Source organism: Colobus angolensis, unplaced genomic scaffold (genome assembly GCF_000951035.1).
Source record: "Colobus angolensis palliatus isolate OR3802 unplaced genomic scaffold, Cang.pa_1.0 Scaffold88, whole genome shotgun sequence".
Lineage (NCBI taxonomy): Eukaryota > Metazoa > Chordata > Mammalia > Primates > Cercopithecidae > Colobus > Colobus angolensis.
The window spans coordinates 3,989,031-4,010,269 of record NW_012122709.1 but is presented as its reverse complement, the minus strand read 5'-3'; the positions used below and the strand labels follow the sequence as shown (position 1 = coordinate 4,010,269).

The 21,239-nt window shown below is 43.8% G+C and overlaps 1 long non-coding RNA gene across 1 annotated transcript in view; it reads right to left on the bottom strand.

Moving 5' to 3' along the window:
- Positions 1–8,225: 8,225 nt before the first annotated feature.
- Positions 8,226–21,239, bottom strand: part of LOC105503747 — a 14,083-nt gene continuing 1,069 nt past the window's right edge. Inside the window, exon 2 of the long non-coding RNA XR_001000530.1 lies at positions 8,226–9,792. This is a non-coding gene — a long non-coding RNA (uncharacterized LOC105503747). The remainder of the gene's footprint in view (positions 9,793–21,239) is intronic.

Sequence of the window (21,239 nt, the reverse complement as noted above, 5' to 3'; positions counted from 1 at the left end):
TGTCAAACTCATGACTCAAGAAGTCATTATGGGTCAGTTGTAGCAACTGAGGCAGGCCAAGAAAAGGAGGGAGCTCTGATGTTGCTTGAGACCCTTGGACGAGGACCCAGAGCAGCCCTTCTTAATCTGGGTTCCACGAGAAAATTAAACCCTAATGCCCAAAAGCGTCTATTTTATGTAATGAATTAACTTATATTTCTCCTTCTTCTAGAATGGAACTAGTTATGTCACATCCTAGGGAAACTGAGAAGACGGTCACTCAAATAATATTCTGTAGACCTTAATTCTTTCCTGGAAATCCTGTTGAGAAAGGCTGTCCTAATAGCAAAAGTAGGTTCCAGTAATACTTTTGTCACTCTCTTGAACCTGTCTAATTCAGAGGATCATACACAGATGATGACAGTCACACAAGCATCAGCACAACTAGGGAGAAATGTATATTGAAAAGACGTGGATATAAAGACATAGCGAGAGAATATGGAAAAGCTACTAGGCAACCAGAAGAGCCCCAAGAAGGTCACACCCAGGTCTCCTGATGGCCTTTTGTCTTCCTTCTGCATGAATGAGATTCAGCAGATGCTTATCAATTTAACAAGAGATATCTGACTCCTCCAACTAACCAGACCCATTCCATTTTAACAGAAGACAACCTAAGAAATTAAAGCTATTTTTATCTAGCATGATTGCCTTTGCAGGGTCCATTTTCTGGATATATCCACACAAAACCACCTCCTCCCCTCATCACCCGCACACTCTCCCCCACACCAGTCCACTGAGCCCTGTGGGAAGGAGTGAAGGGGTGCAGAGGAACTATTTACCAACAGTGACTATGTTCCATGGGGTAAAGAATGAGTGGGACACTGGAGAGAAGATTCATATGATCTGCCTCATGCTCCCAGAGTTCTGCCAACTGGGGCAAGGTTGAGCCACTCTGCGGGGAAGATGTAGTGGAAGGGTGGAAAAGAGGTGCCAATGAATCCCACTTAGTTTAGCACTTTTTTTGGCAGTTGTTTTCTAGGTGTTTCGTTGATGTGTCCTATTTCCTCAGTTAGCTTGTAAATTCCTTGAGTGCAAAGATGAAGTTTATGCTGTAAATCTTTAATTTTCTACAGTGTTTAGCATAGGGCTTCTCCTGCAGATGCTTAATCAGCATATTGTTGATTAGTTAGAATCTGCTCGTGAGGAAAACGGTGCATCCTTGCAACAATTACAGTTAAGGTTTGTATGGAAGTACTGTATGAATATCATGTAGCTTAAAATATAAGGCCAGGCACGATGGCTCACGCCTGTAATCCCAGCACTTTGGGAGGCCGAGATGTGGATCAAGAGGTCAAGAGATCGAGACCATCCTGGCTAACACAGTGAAACCCTGTCTCTACTAAAAATACAAAAATTAGCTGGGCACAGTGGCGGGTGCCTGTAGTCCCAGCTACACGGGAGGCTGAGGCAGGAGAATGGCGTGAACCTGGGAGGCAGAGCTTGCAGTGAGTAGAGATCACGCCACTGCACTCCAGCCTAGGTGACAAAGCGAGACTCCATCTCAAAAAAAAAGAAAAAAATATATTTAATACTTGTGCACTATGAGCCAAGGCTCTCCCCCATATCCTGCCCTGCTATGCTTCATGGGAACCACCCACCTTGAAAACTGGACAGAAACTGAATCCTGAGCGGAGAGGGGGCCTCCTCACCGATCGAATTTATCAGAGCTCCTCCTGGAAACAGCCCAAAAGTCTCTTTCTCATCTAACTCTTCAGGAACAGCAGACAAACCAGAAACTGTAGATAAAACTGACACCCCATCTCCCTTCCACCCCTGCTGCCCTCTCCAGTCAGAGGTTTGTCTCATGCTACCCTCATGTGAAAGCAACACTTTGTTGCTGAACTCTAGAGTCCCAGCAACGCTCACCTCTTGCTACTCGCAGTGAGCAATCAGCTTGCATAGCCCATCCCCTGGGCCTTCAGCTCAGCTTCAGGACCACCTCTGGTGGGGTCCTAGTGCTCCTGAAGCCTGTGAGATCTGACTGCCAGTTTCAGGCTGGGCCCACAGGGTCCTGACCCCTGGTGTGGCTCTCAGATCAGTCAGCCAGGAGCTTGGATATCAAGACCTTGGAGGGAATTTGATGCTGAAAACTGGCACCAAACTCCCTCCAAGGTCTTGATATCCAAGCTCCTGGCTGACTGGTTCAGAGACTTTCGGAATGCAGCTAAATAACCTAAACACACATGAAACTGACTGAGTCTCAAAACCCAGTGGATTGGCCTAACGCCTGTAATCCCAGCACTTTAGGAAGCCAAAGCAGGTGGATCACTTGAGGTCAGAAGCTCGAGACCAGCCTGGTCAACATGGTGAAACCCCATCTCCACTAAAAACACAAAAATTAGCCAGGCATGGTGGTGCGCGCCTGCAATCCCAGCTACTTGGGAGGCTGAGGCAGAAGAATCTCTTGAACCCAGGAGGCAGAGGTTGCAGTAAGCCGAGATTGCACCAGTGCACTCCAGCCCGGGCGACAGAGCCAGACGCTGTCTCAAAAACAAAAGCAAACAAACAAACAAAAAACAGTGGATTCAGTTTCAGTGGGGAACATGCCCTTCCAGTGATGAGAAGAGGTGTTGTCCATCATCCATCCCTCCAACCTGGAGTAATAATTAGAAAGTAGCAGAGTGAACATGGAACCAGAAGAGAAAGTTGGCTGGTTCTGAAGGATCCTTCAACCAGACAGGATGACAAGCCCACAAATAGCCTTGGCTGACCCTCTGTTGCTTGCAATTCTTGGGCAGAATGTACAGAGAATGTAACTTTCTGAGATAGGAGGAAATGCCTAGAATAGCCCAGGCTTTGTCTCTGTCATTCCTAGAACAGCCTGCAATGCTTGGCTCATCAATCCAAGTGGTCTCTGAGGTATAAAACCAGAGCAGAGACCGGGTGCGGTGGTTCATGCCTGTAATCCCAGCACTTTGGGAGGCCAAGGCGGGTGGATCACGAGGTCAGGAGATGGAGACCATCCTGGCTAACATGGTGAAACCCCATCTCTATTAAAAATACAAAAAAAGTCAGGTGTGGTGGCGGGCGCCTGTAGTCCCAGCTACTCGGGAGGCTGAGGCAGGAGAATGGCATGAACCCGGGAGGCGGAGGTTGCAGTGAGTCGAGATTGTGCCACTGCACTCCAGCCTGGGCAACAGAGCGAGACTCCGTCTCAAAAAAAAAAAAAAAAAACAGAGCAGAATGCTTTCAGGGTCCCTCAGTAGTGGTGCTAAATCAGTCCATTTTGTGTTGCTATAAAGGAATATCTGTGCAATTTATACAGAAATGAAATTCATTTGTCTTACAGTTTTGCAGGCTCTACGAGAAGCCTAGCACCCGCATCTATCTCCTCGGCTTCTGGTGAGGTCCTCAGGAAGCTCCCATTCATGGTGGAAGGCAAAGAGGGAGGCAGCATGTCACATGGCATGACAGGGAGCAAAAGAGAAAGGAGAAGGCACCAGTTTCTTTAAAATGACCAGATCTCACGTGAACTAATAGCTGAGAGCTCACTCATTACCACTGGGAGGTCACCAAGCCATTCATGGGGGATCCATCCCTGTGACCCAAACACCTCCCTCCAGGCCCCTCCTCCACACTGGGGATCACATTTCAACATGAGATTTGGAGGGGACAAATATCCAAACTATATCAGATGTAAAGTAGAGCACATACAGATAAGACTGCATTCACCCTGGGCAGCTTCCCTGAGCCTTGGGGGACCAGCACATCATGGATCCTAGACTTCCGTTGGCCCTTACTGCCTGCCTGGGAGTACCAAAGTTGCTTTGCCTGACATGTTGCACAAGTGCTCTGTCTCACCAAACTCATACACTGACAGCCGGGTTTGGGCAAAACCTCCTGCCAGATCTAGAAACCTGCCAGATCTAGGAACCTTGGTAGAAGTTGGCGAGGTGTTTAGAGTTCTCCTCTGGGATTCTTAACAGTTGCACAGAATTCCCCACCAGGGAGTAATACCCATGCACAGTGTTCTGCTTAACAGAGACGCTGGTGGTGCTGATGCGCACCCACTCTCCACGCTGCAGCACACCTTCGGGGTGTCCAGAATATCCATGCCTACCAGAACATATGGATCTTCTTTGAGACAATATTAGACTTTAAAAATTCCACTTTTTTTAGAGACAGGGTCTCACCCTGTCACCCAGGCTGGAATGCAGTGGCACAATCATAGCTCACTACAGCCTCCAACTCCTGGACTCAAGTCATCCTGCCTCCTCAGCCCACTGAGTACCTGGCACTACAGGTGCACGCAATCATGATTAGCTAATTTTTTATTTCTAGTAGAGATAAGAGTCTCACTACATGGCCCAGGCTGGTCTCAAACTCCTAGCCTCAAGTGATTCTCCATCTCTACTTCCCAAAGTGCTGTGATTTCAGGCATGAACCACTGTGCCCAACTCCCTATAAATTCTTAACTCACAGCCATCTTCACCCTACATTTGATGAGTTTAGATCTCCTTCCTTGTGTCTTAATAATTCCATCAGATTTTTGAACATATTTTTGCTCTTTTCTAAACATGTAGACAATGTTACGTCATGCACTAACAAATAAGGGTCATCAGCGGACATACGTGATGGCAGGGATCCCACGACTTCCCTGAGGAGATGAGTTTCCTGCCCTTTTCTTTGCACTGCCTTCCAGATTTCATCTCCACTGTATTTAGAAATGATGTCCTCAGCCCTCTACTCATGGCCTCCAGTGGATTCTGGCAGTCAGGACTGCCCCAGGATCCCAACAAATCTGACAAGGATTTGTGTGACGTGTTTGCTGGATCTCATTGGTTGGTAGTGAGTATGTGGTGTGTTATCTTCCTTTCTTTTCACTACCTTGTCTTTGGGGGCAAATGCAAAGCAATTCTGTACACCTTGCCTCTCTCCATCTAAGCCAAGCTGAGGGTCAGAGTCCTGCCCTGTGGTATCCTGCCCTGTGGTCAGGCACAACTTCTGGCTCTGCTACAAGGCAAACCTGGTCTTCTCGTTTCTGCTAGTCTGCAAAACATTAACAGTCAACTAACACAACCTTTACACCACATTTATCAGCTTTGGCAAAGGGAAGCCTGAACTTTGGAAACTGTTTAGTAGGGTTGGCTGCCCAAGAAGTCAAAGACCAGCCTAGCCAATAGTATCAAAGTTGACTGTATTCTTTAGAGCCACAACTAACACTTCTTATTGCTGTTGTTGTTGTTGTTGTTGTTGTTGTTGTTGAGATGGAGCCTTGTTCTGTCACCCAGGCTGGACTGTAGTGGCCTGATCTCAGCTCACTGCAACCTCTGCCTGCCAGGTCCAAGCTATTCTCCTGCCTCAACCTCCTGAGTAGCTGTAACTACAGGTACATGCCACCAGACCCAGCTAATTTTTTTGTATTTTTTTTTTTTTAAGTAGAGATGGGGTTTTGCCACATTGGTCAACCTAGTTTTAAACTCCTGACCTCAAGTGATCCACCCACCTCGGCCTCCCGAAGTCCTGAGATTACAGATGTGAGCCACAGTGTCCAGCCTACATTTTTATTTAATATATTTTAAGTCACTGTACTCAAATAAGCAATAAGATTTGGAATCTGATCTGCAGTTCTTATTTGGGGACATCAAGCAGAATTTCCAGCTCTGTGAACTATACACAAACAGGTGGCTTAATGTAGTATAGAACAGCGGCTTTCAAACTGGCTCCCACTAAGAAATACATGTTAAATGATAACGCAATGTGTGCACAGGCACAAACACACACACACACACACACACTCTCCTACATCACTACAACAGAAGCTTCTTAAAGCACTGCTGCCCTAGAGGAAGATGCACATGAAAGTGATTTATTAGGAACTATTCCCAGAGAAAAGAGATATGTGAGAAAGTAAGAGTAGAAAGGGGCCAAGTAAGGGTACAACATCAAGCCAAGTCCCATGGACGGCAATTTTGATTCATTCCCGCAGAAGGCTTGGGGAACATCATAGGTCACATCGCATTCCAGTGAGAGGGCAAAAGAGCTAGAATATGTCTATCCCCACCCCCATCAGTCATTGGTTAAAGGCTGTGAGGGGAGGGAAGGGACATAAATTTCCAGGCATTTCTGGCTCTCTTGTACCTTCCAACAGCATGCTGGCTTTTGGGAAAGAATGCACACTGGGATTCAACTGGTCTACACAGAGATAGCAGAGGGATCCCAGATGACATAGGTAGAGGGGGAACAGCTTCTGCTACAAACACCCTAACCATAGGTGATGAATTGTGATATTTTCTATTCTGATTTTTTAAATTGCTGGTCATGCATTTTAATCTCAAGACAGCCACTTCTAGGTGTTATTTAAACTGCCTGGGGCATTTTCCTCATTTCTAAAATGGGAATATCAACTTTGTTCATTGTAGTGAAAATCAAAAATGATGTAGATATCACTATGTCTATGGGATAACAGTAGGTATTCAACTTGTAGCTATTATGATTAATAAATGTGTCCTCAAAATGCCTCAAAAGAGTAATATGAAAATTTCTGTATCCTCTTAACTATGCTCAAGACATGCATGCATAAAAACACCGGTGGTGGAGCATGAGTTCCTTCGCAGAGACACGATGCACATGTGCACAAATATTCACCACCTCCATGACTTTGTTCTTTATTCCCTTTGCCCAACATTGCTCATCATTCAAGCTTCATCTTAAATGTCCCTCTTTCATGAAGCTTTTTCAGATCCCAATTAAAAATTCTCCCCCTCTGAACTGCCATACTCTTCTATTTGAGGTTACTTTATGGCAATTTTAGCACTTTCTTTTTCCTCTTTGCAATATCTATTAAAATCCTGACTTGGGAACAGACAGACAAATCAATGAAATGAACTAGAGTCCAGAAATAGGCTCAAATACATATGGTAATGATAAAGAAACCAAGGCATGGAAGAGTTATTCAAACAGTGCTGAGATAACTGGTTAACCATTTGGGAAAAAAACTAACCTGGATTTCTATCTCACTTCCCACACAAGCACAAATATCAGATGGCCCAAAGATTTAAACATACATACACACACATTGAATAACTACAGGAAATCTTATAACTGAATATCTTATACTTTTGGAATAAGAAAGGCCTTTCTAATCATGACACAAAACTCAGAAGCCATAAACAAAAAACTAAATAAATTTATTCCATAAAGATTTTAAACTTCTACAATTCATTAAAAAGACATAAATTCAAAAGTCAAACTGGTAAAAATATTCACAACATATGACAATCAAATGGCTAATTTCCTTTTGTAAAGAGTTTATAGGAATAAATGAGAAAGAAGTAAACAACCAAATAAAAGTAGACAAAGGTCATGAGCAGTTCATTTAAAAAGAAATACAAACGTCTATAAACAAATGAAAAGATAATCACCTTAATATCATTAATCATTAATATTTTTCTCCCACATCAGCAAAAATCTGTATGTTTGTTGAAGCTGAGTGTTATAAGGGTGTGATGAAATGGCCACCATCACACAGGATTGCCTTTCAGGAAGGTTATCTGCCACTGGAAAAGGGCACAGCTTTTCTAGAGGGAGACAGGCGATTTCTATTAAAATATCAAAGACACACTCCTTTGCCCTTGTACTTCAACTATTTACCTGGGCTTAGTACAAGTTCTCCTAGCTACATGTACAAGGGTGCTATTGCAACATCATGCCTTAGAGAAAAACCATAAACAACTGAAGTGGATTCCGATAGGGGACTGATAAGTGATAGTTCATCCAGACAATGAACAAAGGAATAAGAATGGAGTAGATCTGTATGGCTTGCTAGTCAAAGTTCTCCTAAATACATCAACAAGCAGAGAAGCACAGACACACATTGACACACACAAATGAGTGCAAGTAAAAAATAATGAAAACTGAATAAGGTCTATAGTCTAGTTAGTATTGTACCAATATCAATTTCCCAGAATTGATATTATAGTACAGTTGTCACCACTGTGGGAAGAGTACTCAGGGACTCTATGAACACTTTTGCAACTTCCTATGAGACTATAATTACTTCAAAATAAAAAATGTTTCTTTGAAAAATCAAGGTGCATAAACATTTATGGTTTCTTACAAAGTATGAAAAGGATAATCCTTGTTTAATTAAATTCAAAATGAGCTGACAGAACTATGTAACCAGAAGGACAAATCCACCCTTCCCTTTTGTCAAGCACATCTTTGTGAAGAGACCACAAACAGGCTTTGTGTGAGCAACAAGGCTGTTTACTCACTTGGGTGCAAGTGGGCTGAGTCCAGAAAGAGAATCAGTGAAGGGAGATGGGAAAGAGGTTGCTTTGTAGGAGTTGGGTAGGTAACGGAAAATTACAGTAAAAGGTGACTATCTATTGTTAGCAGAGGAGGGGTCACAAGGTTCATGGTGGGGAGATCATAAGATTCATTGTCCAGAAAAAGAATGTCACAAGGTCGATTGATCAGTCAAGGTACGGCAGGGACAAGTCACGATGGTGGAATGTTGTAATGTTGGTTAATCGGTTAAGGCAGGAACTGGCTGTTTTACTTCTTGTGTGGTTTTTCAGCTGCCCCAGACTTCTTGGCTCCTGCAGGCCATCTGGACGTATATGTGCAGGTCACAGGGGTTACAATGGCTGAACTTCAGCTCAGAGGCCTGATACCTTTTACTCCTGAGGGATTGCTCAAGGCAGAAGGTTAATAAATTCTTAAACTACCCCCCACTTCCACTGCAGTGATTAATAATACAATTCTGTCCAAGGATTTGATCTGACCCAACAAAGAGCCTTCTTCAGAAGTAGAATTTGTTTTGTCCTTTGGTGAGGCTTGTGATGGGCCTTATTTATTCGTATCATAGGCCTCTTATACTATTCCAAAAACAAGACAAGGGAAATGAAACCACTTTGCATAATAATGTCACCTGTTATCTCCAGTGAGGCCAGTCAGGCCACCTCTGGATCAATAGTTCTCTCTTTTTTTTTTTTTTTTTTAAGATAAGAGTTTTGCTCTTGTTGCCCAGGCTGGAGTGCAATGGCACAATCTCGGCTCACTGCAACTTCCGCCTCCCAGGTGTAAGTGGTTCTCCTGCCTCAGCCTCCCAAGTAGCTGGGATTACAGGCGCCCGCCACCGTGCTGGGCTAATTTTGTATTTTTAGTAGAGACAGAGTTTCTCCATGTTGGTCAGTCAGATTGGTCTCGAACTCCCGACCTCAGGTGATCCGCCCGCCTCAGCTTCCCAAAGTTCTGGGATTACAAGCATGAGCCACCGCACCTGGCCATAGTTGTCTTTCTTAATGTGGATTTAATCTGCATTGTCCCTAAGAACTCAGAATTACTGTTGATGCTTCAAAGGTGTGTGTGTGTGTGTGTGTGTGTGTGTGTGTTCAGTTGATTCAGAAATTCCTCCCAGGAAAATAGAAGACCCCAGGAAGAGTGAGGCAACACCTCTTTATCTGCTACTGGCAGAGAGATCTTCATGAAAACACACATGAACCTCCAGAACTCGATGTGCTTCACCAGGCAGCCTTCACCTATCAAAGCCAACCCTGCAACTTACTGCTGAAGCCCCCATGGAATACCTCAGCTAGCAGGAACTGTAGAGTAGAGGATTCTTACTTCAGTGCATCTTGATGTTCTGAGTGAGGGAACAGCACAGACCCTCTGGGAGACCATCCCCTGTGTGTTAGTGAGGTCTTGCATTGTAAAGGTTTTGAAGAAAGGAGACTGTGTCTGTGAATCCTCAACAAAGCAGACACCTGGTTGGAGTTAGGAGTCCAAAGGGCTTATCTGAAGTGGCACCTGTGAAAGGAAAAGGAAGGAAGCAGGATTGAGAAGAAGAAAGTGTTAGACCACGAGATGCAGGTCTGACAAATGCCTAACTGAGAGCTCCAAAGAAAAGAGGATCTTTAGAGAAGCCACATGTTGGGCAGAAATAGTGAGGTCCTTGACCAAACTGTCCTGCTCAGTAAATGGCCAGGGCCACCCTGAGAAGACTGTGACCTCCGTCCAGAGCTGAAGTAGACCAGAAGGAGTTAACAGCTGGACACTCACAGCTAATCAGGCTCTCAGCAGCTGGGCCATGAGTCCTGTCTAGAAGGAAAACCTGAGCTGTGACCTGCATCTCCACATCTGCCACAGAGACTATCTCTGGAGGACAGAGGAAACCTCAGTTTTGAAAGCAGGGCTAGGAATTTGCTGGTGCCAATAAAAGACCCAATGGGAAGTTATGTTAGGCATCCTATGCCTGTGGATTTGTCCCTCTGTATTGTGATTCATTCTGCCCCCAAATTTTCAGTGAATTTCTTAGTGCCGTGGCATTGTGAGGAATAAAGAATAGGCAGCTGGGGAAGTGTGTGAGTCCATTTTATGTTGCTATAAAGGAATACCTGAGACTGGGTAATTTGTAATCAAACAGGGTTTGTTTGGCTCACAGTTCTGCAGGCTGTTCAGGCATAGTACCAGCATGGAACAGGTCATAGGCTCCTTTTAACAACCAGTTCCCACATGCACTAATAGAGAGAAAACTCACTCATCACCAAGGGGAGGGCACCAAGCCACTCATGTGGGATCCACCCCCATGACCCAAACACCTCCCATCAAGCTCATCTCCAATATTGGGAATCACATTTCAGTGTGAGATTTGGAGGGGACAAACATCCAAACTGTATCAAGAAGCATGACATTCCCCATCCCATCCCTGCCCCAAAGCCTGCATCTCAGCATCCACGTGGAAATCATGCAAGGGCCATAATCTTGGAGTTCCCAGAAGTGGCCAGCAGCAGAGAGTGCTGAGGCCCAAGACGGAGCCACCTGCTATTTGAAAATAGACTGTGGAACTGCATAGACAAACCCCCTTCCCATACCACCCCTTCCCAAATACAGCAGAAAGCAATCCTAGGCATGAGGGGAAAGAGAAGCCTATACCTGTTTTAAAAGAATGTTCTGCCTGCTAGGACCATGCAAATACTGGGATATTTCCAACCAGTATTCACAAACAACTGTTTAAATACTCTGCTTAAATACTGGGCAGTCAGAGAAAAAACTGAAAAACCAAAAATTTGAGTAACTACACAACAGAGTTATAAAAGTCTAGGAGTCACTTACAAGATAGCTGAATAGGAACAGCTCTGGTCTACAGCTCCCAGCATGATTGATGCAGAAGACAGGTGATTTCTGCATTTCCAACTGAGGTGTCTGGTTCATGTCACTGAGATTGCTTGTACAGTGGGTGCAGCCCAAAAAGGGTGAGCTGAAGCAGGGCAGGGCATCACCTCTCCTGGGAAGAGCAAGGAGTCGGGGGATTTCCCTTTCCTAGCCAAGGGAAGCCATGAGTGACTGTACCTGGAGGAATAGTACACTCCTGCACAAATACTGCACTTTTCCCATGGTCTTCACAGCTGGCAGACCAGGAGATTCCCTCCTTTGCCTGACTTGGCAGGTCCCATGCCCATAGAGGCTTGCTCACTGTGAGTGCAGCAGTTTGAGATTGACCTGGGACAGTGGAACTTGGCAGGGGGAGGGGCGTCCCCCATTGCTAAGGCTTGAGTAGGCGGTTCCAGGCTCACAGTGTAAACAAAGTGGCAAAAAAGCTCAAACTGGGCAGAGCCCACCACAGCTCAGAAAGGCCTACTACCTCTCTAGATTCCACCTCAGGGGGCAGGACATACCTGAACAAAAGGAAGCAGACAGCTTCTGCAGACTTCAACATCCCTGCCTGACAGCTCAGAAGAGAACAGTGGTTCTCCCAGCGTGGCATTTGAGCTCCGATAATGGACAGACTGCCTCCTCAAGTGGGTCACTGATCCCCATGTAGTCTGACTGGGAGACACCTCCCAGTAGGGCCGACAGACACCTCCTACAGGTGGGTGCCCCTCTGGGACGAAGCTTCCAGAAGAAGGATCAGACACCAATATTTGCTGTTCTGCAGCCTCTGCTAGTGATACCCAGGCAAACAGAGTCTGGAGTGGACCTCCAGCAAACTCCAAAAGACCTGCAGCTGAGGGGCCTGTCTGTTAGAAGGAAAACTAACAAACAGAAATGAATAGCATCAATATCAACAAAAAGGGCATCCACACCAAAACCCCAACCGTAGGTCACCAATATCAAAGATCAAAGGTAGATAAAACCACAAACATGGGAGAAACCAGAGCAGAAAAGTGGACACATCCAAAAACCAGAATGACTCCTCTCTTCCAAAGGAATGCAAGTCCTCGCCAGCAAGGGAATAAAATTAGACAGAGAGTTGATAGAAGTAGGCTTCAGAAGGTCAGTAATAACAAAATTCTCTGAGCTAAAGGAGCATGTTCTAACCCATCACAAGGAAGTTAAAAACCTTGAAAAAAGGTTAGATGAATGGCTAACTAGAATAACCAGTGTGGAGAAGAGCTTAATGACCTGATGGAGCTGAAAACCACAGTAAGAGAACCTTATAAAGGATACACAAGCTTCAGTAGCCGATTTGATCAAGAGGAAGAAAGGATATCAGTGATTGAAGATAAAATTAACGAAATAAAGCCAGAAGACAAGATTAGAGACAAAAAGAGTAAAAAGAAGCATTCATTCAGGAAATACAGAGAACACCACAAACATACCCCTCAAGTAGAGCAACCCGAAGACACATAATTGTCAGATTCACTAAGGTTAAGTGCAGCCAGGGAGAAAGGTTGGGTTACCAACAAAGGGAAGCCCATCAGACTAACAGCAGATCTCTCAGCAGAAACCCTACAAGCCAGTAGGGCTTATTTAACATTCTTAAATAAAAGAATTTTCAAAATAGAATTTCCTATCCAGTCAAACTAAGTTTCATAAGTGAAGGTGAAATACAATCCTTTACAGACAAGCAGATGCTGAGAGATTTTGTCACCACCAGGCCTGCCTTACAAGAGCTCCTGAAAGAAGCACTAAACATGGAAAGGAAAAACCGGTACCAGCCACTGCAAAAACATGCCAAATTGTAAAGACCATCAATGGTATGAAGGAACTGCATCAATTAATGGGCAAAATAACCAGCTAACATCATAATGACAGGATCCAATTCACATACAACAATATCAACCTTAAATGTAAATGGGATAAATGCCCCAATTAAAAGACACAGACTGGCAAATTGAATAAAGAGTCAAGACCCATCGGTGTGCTGTATTCAGGAGACCCATCACACGTGCAAAGACACACATAGGCTCAAAATGAAGGGATGAAGGAATATTTACCAAGCAAATGGAAAGCAAAAAAAAGCAGGGTTTGCAAACCTGGTCTCTGATAAAACAGAATTTAAACCAACAAAGATCAAAAGAGACAAAGAAGGCCATCACATAATGGTAAAGGGATCAATTTAACAAGAAGAGCTAACTATCATAAATATATATGCACCCAATACAGAAGCACCCAGATACATAAAGCAACTTCATAGAGACCTACAAAGAGGCTTACACTCCCACACAATAATGATGGGAAACTGTAAACCCCACTTTTAATATTAGACAGGCAAAAAGACAGAAAATTAACAAGGATATCCAGGATTTGAACTCAGCTCTAGACCAAGCAGACCTAATAGATATCTACAGAACTCTCCATTCAAAATGAACAGAATATACATGCTTCCCAGCACCTCATCACACTTATTCTAAAATTGATCGCATAATTGGAGGTAAAACACTCCTCAGCAAATGTTAAAGAACAGAAATCACAACAAACTGTCTCTCAGACCACAGTGCAATCAAACTAGAACTCAGGACTAAGAAACTCAATCAAAACCGCTCAACTACATGGAAACTGAATAACCTGCTCCGGAATGACTACTGGGTACATAATGAAATGAAGGCAGAAATAAAGATGTTCTTTGAAACCAATGAGAACAAAGATACAACAAACCAGAATCTCTGGAAGCAGGAAAGATCTAAAATGAACTCCCTAACATCACGATTAAAAGAACTAGAGAAGCAAGAGCAAACATGTTCAAAAGCTAGCAGAAAGCAAGAAATAACTAAGATCAGAGCAGAACTAAGGGAGGTAGAGACACAAAACACCTTCAAAAAAATCCATGAATCCAGAAGCTGGTAATTTGAAAAGATCAACAAAATAGATAGACCGCTAGCAAGACTAACAAGCAGAAAACAGAGAAAAATGAAATAGACACAATAAAAAATGATAAAGGGGATATCACTGCCCATCCCACAGATATACAAACTACCATCAGAGAACACCTCTATGCAAATAATCGAGAAAATCTGGAAGAAATGGATAAATTCCTGGACACATACACCCTCCCAAGACTAAACCAGGAAGAAGTTGAATCTCTGAATAGACCAATATCAGGTTCTGAAATTGAGGCAATAATTGTAGCATACCAAACAAAAAAGTCCAGGACCAGATAGATTTACAGCCAAATTCTACCAGAGGTACAAAGAGGAGCTGGTACGATGCCTTCTGAAACTATTCCACTCAGTAGAAAAGAGGGAATCCTTCCTAACTCATTTTATGGGGCCAGCATCATCCTGATAACAAAGCCTGATAGAGACACAACAAAAAAAGAGAATTTTAGGCCAATATCCCTCATGAACATCAATGCAAAAATCCTCAATAAAATACTGGCAAATCAAATCTAGCAGGACATCAAAAAGCTTATCCACCATGATCAAGCCGGCTTCATCCCTGGGATGCAAGGTTGGTTCAACATATGCAAATCAATAAATGTAATCCATCACATAAAAAGAATCAATGACAAAAACCACACGATTAATTGAATAGATGCAGAAAGGCCTTTGACAAAACTGAACACCCCTTCATGCGAAAAACTCTCAATAACATAGGTGTCGATTGAACATACCCCTAAATAATAAGAGCTATTTATGACAAACTCACAGCCAATATCATACTGAATGGGCAAAAACTGGAAGCATTTCCTTGAAAAAAGGCACAAGACAAGGATGCCGTCTCTCACAACTCCTATTCAACATAGTACTGGAAGTTCTGGCCAGGGCAGTCACGAAAGAGAAAGAAATAAAGGGTATTCAAACAGGAAGAGAGGAAGTCAAATTGTCTCTGTTTGCAGATGACATGATATTATATTTAGTAAGCCCTATCATGTCAGGCCAAAATCTCCTTAAGCTGATGAGCAACTTCAGCAAAGTCTCGGGATACAAAATCAACATGCAAAAATCACAAGTATTCCTAGACACCAATAACAGACAACAGAGAGCCAAATCATGAGTGAACTCCCATTCACAATTGCTACAAAGAGAATAAAATACCTAGGAATCCAAATTCCAAGGGATGTGAAGGAACTCTTCAAGGAGAACTACAAACCACTGCTCAAGGAAATAAGTGAGGACACAAACGAATGGAAAAACATTCCATGCTCATGGATAAGAAGAATCAATATCATGAAAATGGCCATATTGCCCAAAGTAATTTATAGATTCAATGCTATCCCATCAAGCTATCATTGACTTTCTTCACAGAATTGGAAAAAAACTACTTTAAATTTTATATGGAACCTAAAAAGAACCAATATAGCCAAGATAATCCTAAGCAAAAAGAACAAAACTGGAGGCATCATGCTACCTGACTTCAAACTATACTGCAAGGCTACGTTAACCAAAACAGCATGGTACTGGTACCAAAACAGATATCTAGACCAGTGGAATGGAACAGAGGCCTCAGAAATAACACCACACATCTACAACCATCTGATCTTTGACAAACCTGACAAAAACAAACAATAAGGAGAAGATTCCCTATTTAATCAATGGTGTTGGGAAAACTGGCTAGCCATATGCAGAACACTGAAACTGGACCCCTTCCTTACACCTTATAAAAAAATTAACTCAAGATGGATTAAAGACTTAAATATAAGATCTAGAACCATAAAAACCCTAGAAGAAAACCGAGGCCATACCATTCAGGACATAAGTATAGGCAAAGACTTCATGACTAAAACACCAAAAGCTATGGTAAAAAAAAAAAAAAGCCAAAATAGACAAATGGGACCTAATTAAAGAGCCTCAATGCAGCAAAAGAAACAAACTATCATCAGAGTGAACAGGACACCTACAGAATGGGAAAAAAGTTTTGCAATCTATCCATCTGACAATGGGCTAATATCCAGAATCTACAACAAACTTAAACAAATTTACAAGAAAAAAAAAAACATCAAAAAGTGGGCTAACGATGTGAACAGATGCGTCTCAAAAGAAAACATTTATGCAGCCAACAGACAAGATAAAAAGCTCATCATCACTGCTCATTAGAAAAATGCAAATCAAAACTACAATGAGATACCATATCACACCAGTTAGAATGGCAATCATTACAATGTCAGGAAACAACAGGTGCTGGAGAGAATGTGGAGAAATAGGAACGCTTTTAGACTGTTAGTGGGAGTGTAAATTAGTTCAACCATTGTGGAAGACAGTGTGGCCATTCCTCAAGGATCTAGAACCAGAAATACCATTTGACCCATCAATTCCATTATTGGGTATATACCTAAGGATTATGAATCATTCTACTATAAAGACACATGCACACATATGTTTATTGGAGCACTGTTGACAATAGCAAAGACCTGCAACCAACCCAAATGCTCATGAATGATAGACTGGATAAAGAAAATGTGGCACATATACACCAGGGAATACTATGCAGCCATAAAAAAGGATGAGTTCATGTCCTTTGCAGGGACATGGATGAAGCTGGAAACCATCATTCTCAGCAAACTAACAACAGAACAGAAAACCAAATACTGCGTGTTCTGACTCATAAGTGAAAGTTGAACAATGAGAACACATGGACACAGGGAGGGCAATATCACACACCAGGACCTTTTAGGGGTGGTGGGGGGCTAGGGGAAGGATAGCATTGGGAGAAATACTTAATGTAGGTGACAGGTTGTTGGGTGCACCAAACCACCGTGGCACATGTAACAAACCCGCACATTCTGCACGCGTATCTCAGAACTTAAAGTATAATAATTTAAAAATAGAAAAAAAAAGTGGGGGTTGGAGCATAGAAGAAAGAAAAGAAAAGAAATTTAAAGGACAGTATGTATAGTCTCATCTCAATTGTGGAAACAAGTTTTAAAAGAAAAATGCATGTAAATGTATAGAAAACTTCTGGAAGGATACACAAAGCCAAGAGCTATATGGGAAGAAGGTTAAAAAAAAACATAGGGAACAGTTACCTTTTACTTTTCAAATAACTTTCTATCCCTTTTTAAAATAATAAGCATGTGTTATTTTATATTTCATGAATAGATGTATTGATTTGAAAAACACACTGATTCTGAAAGTTAAAATACAAATTCAGAGAAAATTGATTTCTATGAAAACTATCAATCCCCCAACAATGCCAGAAAACTGAAGTGTAGCTATACAACACATACTGGTTGAGGTTGTCATCACTCACTCGAATTTCACATAGAGAATTTAAAACACCTGACCAGGTGCAGTGGCTCATGCCTGTAATCCCAGCACTTTGGGAGGCTGAGGCGGGCAGATCACTAGGTCAAGAGATCGAGACTATCCTGGCCTACACGGTGAAACCCCATCTCCACTAAAAATACAAAACTTAGCTGGGTCAGGTGGTATGTGCCTGTAGTCCCAGCTACTTGGGAGACTGAGGCAGGAGAATCACTTGAACCTGGGAGGCAGAGGTTGCAGTGGGCCAAAATTGTGCCACTGCACTCCAGCCTGGCGACAGAGCAAAACTCTGTCTCAAAAAACGAAAAAAGAATTTAAAATGCCACAGTCCTTGGGGGACTTAACAAAAGAAGATTAACACAAGAATAAAGACAAAGGCAAAAAAGTAAACTTGGAAGAAGGGGTCAGGGGGCTCCTTGCTTCTAGTGAACAAGGGCCCTGAGTTTCTATAGCCCTTCATATTTATTGAGTAAAGGAGGTAGGGAGAAAGGGGTGGTTGTCAGTCAGCTGCTTGACTTAGTGCAGGCTTGCACAACTGCATTCTCTGAACAGTAGTCTCCAGATGTTGCAGTAGATAACCTCAAGAAGCACAGCACCAGGGAGTGATTGCCCTCAGCAAACCTCCTGGTGGCAGGTGCAGAAGTGAGTTGGCCCACATTCTGCATTCATGATAAACAGTTTGCTGTTTGATCATATAGCCTTCAGTGGAATACTGAATTGGTCACGACCCTCAGGCCTTTGGCTCCCTACATTAAAACACCCATTTCACCAGATGAAAAATATTCAATAAAATTTATAAAAAGCACTTAAAACTTGCCAACACTTAGTAACGAAGTGCTCAATAAATACTGTTAACACTCTTACCATTATGTTCTCTGCTTAGCAGTTGTCCTAAGCCCACACCAGCCCTCCCACACTGCCTACTCCTGACTTATGTCAGTGATGCATGACTCAACAATTAATCTAGGACAGCTATTGCAAAATGCAAGACTTAAATTCCACCCCAGGTGAATTCTCTTCTGCGGTCACAGGCAGCCCTTGAAAAGAATAGGAGCAGAGCCCTCAATCGTGGAGGGATTTGTCCCTCAAGATAGGCAGATGTTACCACCTCCACACAAGAACAATCCCATTGCCTATTACAGTTCCCGTTTCAAAGAGATACTCCCAAATATGCATGTATATCCCTGAAAGATTTCCTGTTGTGTTTTTTTGTTTTTGTTTTTGTTTTTGTTTTTTGAGATGGAGTCTCTCGTTCTGTTGCCCAGGCTGGAGTTCAGTGGCATGATCTCTGCTCACTGCAACCTCTGCCTCCCAGATTCAAGCAATTCTCCTGCCTCAGCCTCCTGAGTAGCTGGGATTACAAGCACGTGCCACCAGGCCTGGCTAGTTTTTGTATTTTTAGTAGAGGCAGGGTTTCACCATGTTGGCCAAGCTGATCTCGACGTTCTGACCACGCCCAGCTAAGTTTAGTATTCTTAGTAAAGACAGGGTTTCACCATGTTGGCCAGGCTGATCTCCAACTCCTGACCATGCCCGGCTAATTTTTGCATTTTCAGTAGAGATGAGGTTTCATGGTGTTGCCCAGCTGGTCTTGAACTCATGACCTCAAGTGATCCGCCCAAGTCGGCCTCCTAAAGTGCTGAGATTACAAGCATGAGCCACCGTGCCCGGCCCAAGATTTCCTGTTCTTATCTCCAATGAGCCAGCTTGATGAGGAGTAGTGCTAGAGATTCCCATACTTCTTGACTTCCTTCTGTCCTTTTCTGCTCACAGGCCCCCCTCCCTAATGTCCCCTGTGCTCTCCATAAAAGAAATAGTGCTGGAAGCCAAATAGCAACCCTGCCAACACAAGGAAGGGCCATGTGATGTTCACCAAACTCCCATGCCACAATTCTCTTTTCCCAGAATCCTTTGCTCTTTGAAGTGTAGTCTTCCTCACCTTTCTGCCAATCTCAGCCCCTGAGTCCGCCTGTCTACCTCTGAAGAGAAGGGGAAGAGAGATCAAACGCCGCTTGCAGGCCTGTCCCTTTGAACCAAGCCCTGAGAAGCCCTGCAGCAGTCCTCCTGTGTACCCTCTCCCCAGCCCTACACACAGATGGGGGGCACTGGGAAGGGTTCCCACAGTGCATTAGCTCCAAAGAGTGCAAGAGGACAAGGAGTGTGGCGCTTCCAGCCTCTGTCAGTAATTCATGAGGCTCAGACTGAGGGGTACCACTCAGATTCAGCTTTCCCTGGACATGGGGAAAATTATACTTAAGCTCTCTTATCTCATCGGGATATGCCGAGTACCAAAGCAGAGTACTGCAGCTGTAACTTCTTGGCTGAGGAAAACACTATAAATCCAATGCAGGCCTGTTCTATTACTTGCTTGCCGTACACCCCCTTTTGAATGTCAAAAGCTGAAAAAAGCTGCTCAGCTGACTTACACTAAATGAATCTTGAGCAAACATTAATTCTATTAAAAAGTCATGCCTAGAACTGATTTCACAAATCATAATTCTTTCCCCTTTAATTGTAGAGACTGACATAAGACTGCCAAACTGGTGATTTCACCAACAACATATCTCTAAACCTACCCATCTGCTTTCAGCATCTTTTCTGAAAGAAAACACTAACACACACACATACACACACAAAGGAGCAAATGTATACTCCACAATAAAGGACTGTTAAATAAGCTTAGCTTTGTAAAACTCACTGTAATGTCTTTGTCATTTTGCCTTGAACTAGTGAAAACGTTGCCATGGACCAGCACTGCTTCTCAGTCTGGCCTTTGGAGGCCAGTGGGCTAAACCAATTCTGATGCTTGCATCTGGGTCTGTTGGGGCCTTTCTACAGTGCACCATAAGCCATCAAGACCTATTGATTCTCCCAGAAACATAGGAAGGAGATCATTTTAACCCACTTAGTAGAAGTGGAGGCTGAAGTCTTGGACACAGAATTTATAGCCGGCAAGGACTTTATTCATCATCTACTCCATACCGTCAGTAATTTACAGATGAAGAGTCTGGCCCAGGGCACCAATAATAATCACTACATGGTGGCAGTAACTAATATATGCTTAGTAGCTTACAGTTCATAAAGAGATTTTGCATTCAACAAATATTTATTGAACTAGGATGGAGGCAAACACATGGGGACAGAGTGGTTAGGGAGAACTTGAGTGCCCCCAGTTCTCAGCATTTCCACCACTGCTCCAGGGACTCTGCAGCCTCCTCGCTAGCACTTAGCCCCTGTAAAGGAGGAAGTCCCTTTGGCGAGGGATGTGAGATACTGTTTGGTCAATGACCATAGTCTGCCCTCCAGGGCCCGTGAAGATGGAGGAGACCTTGGGCAGAGTGAAGGGCAGTGCCAGGCCTGGTGCAGCTACTCCCTATCACATCTCTCCCAGGCTCCTCCAGCTTCACCTGGTGGACTCTATGAGGACCACAGGCCTCACCTCCATGGGCAGTCTCAAAACATTTGCCCTCCTGTAGGCTGTCACATACATGTACTCAAACTTTCTTGGAGAAGGAATTCTGAAGAAGCAAAGCAACCAACTCAAAACCCCCACTTCCCCCAGAAGAAAAACGTGGGCAAGCACATGCAGAAGGGCAGCGGCCAAAGTCTGCGGGTTCCTGCCGGGGCCAGGGGAGGGGCCAGCCCTACAGAAAACTTGAACAGAGAACGCTTTGGTCACCCGCCAGCCCGGGAAGGCAAGCCCCAGTCGGGCAAGCCCCCATCGGGCGGAACGTAGCTGGCTGCAGGGAGCGGCGATGGAGGGAGGCGAGCACCGCCACAGAGGACTTCCAGCAGGCGGGGACAAGGAGGGGACGGCGCGGGGGTGGGGAG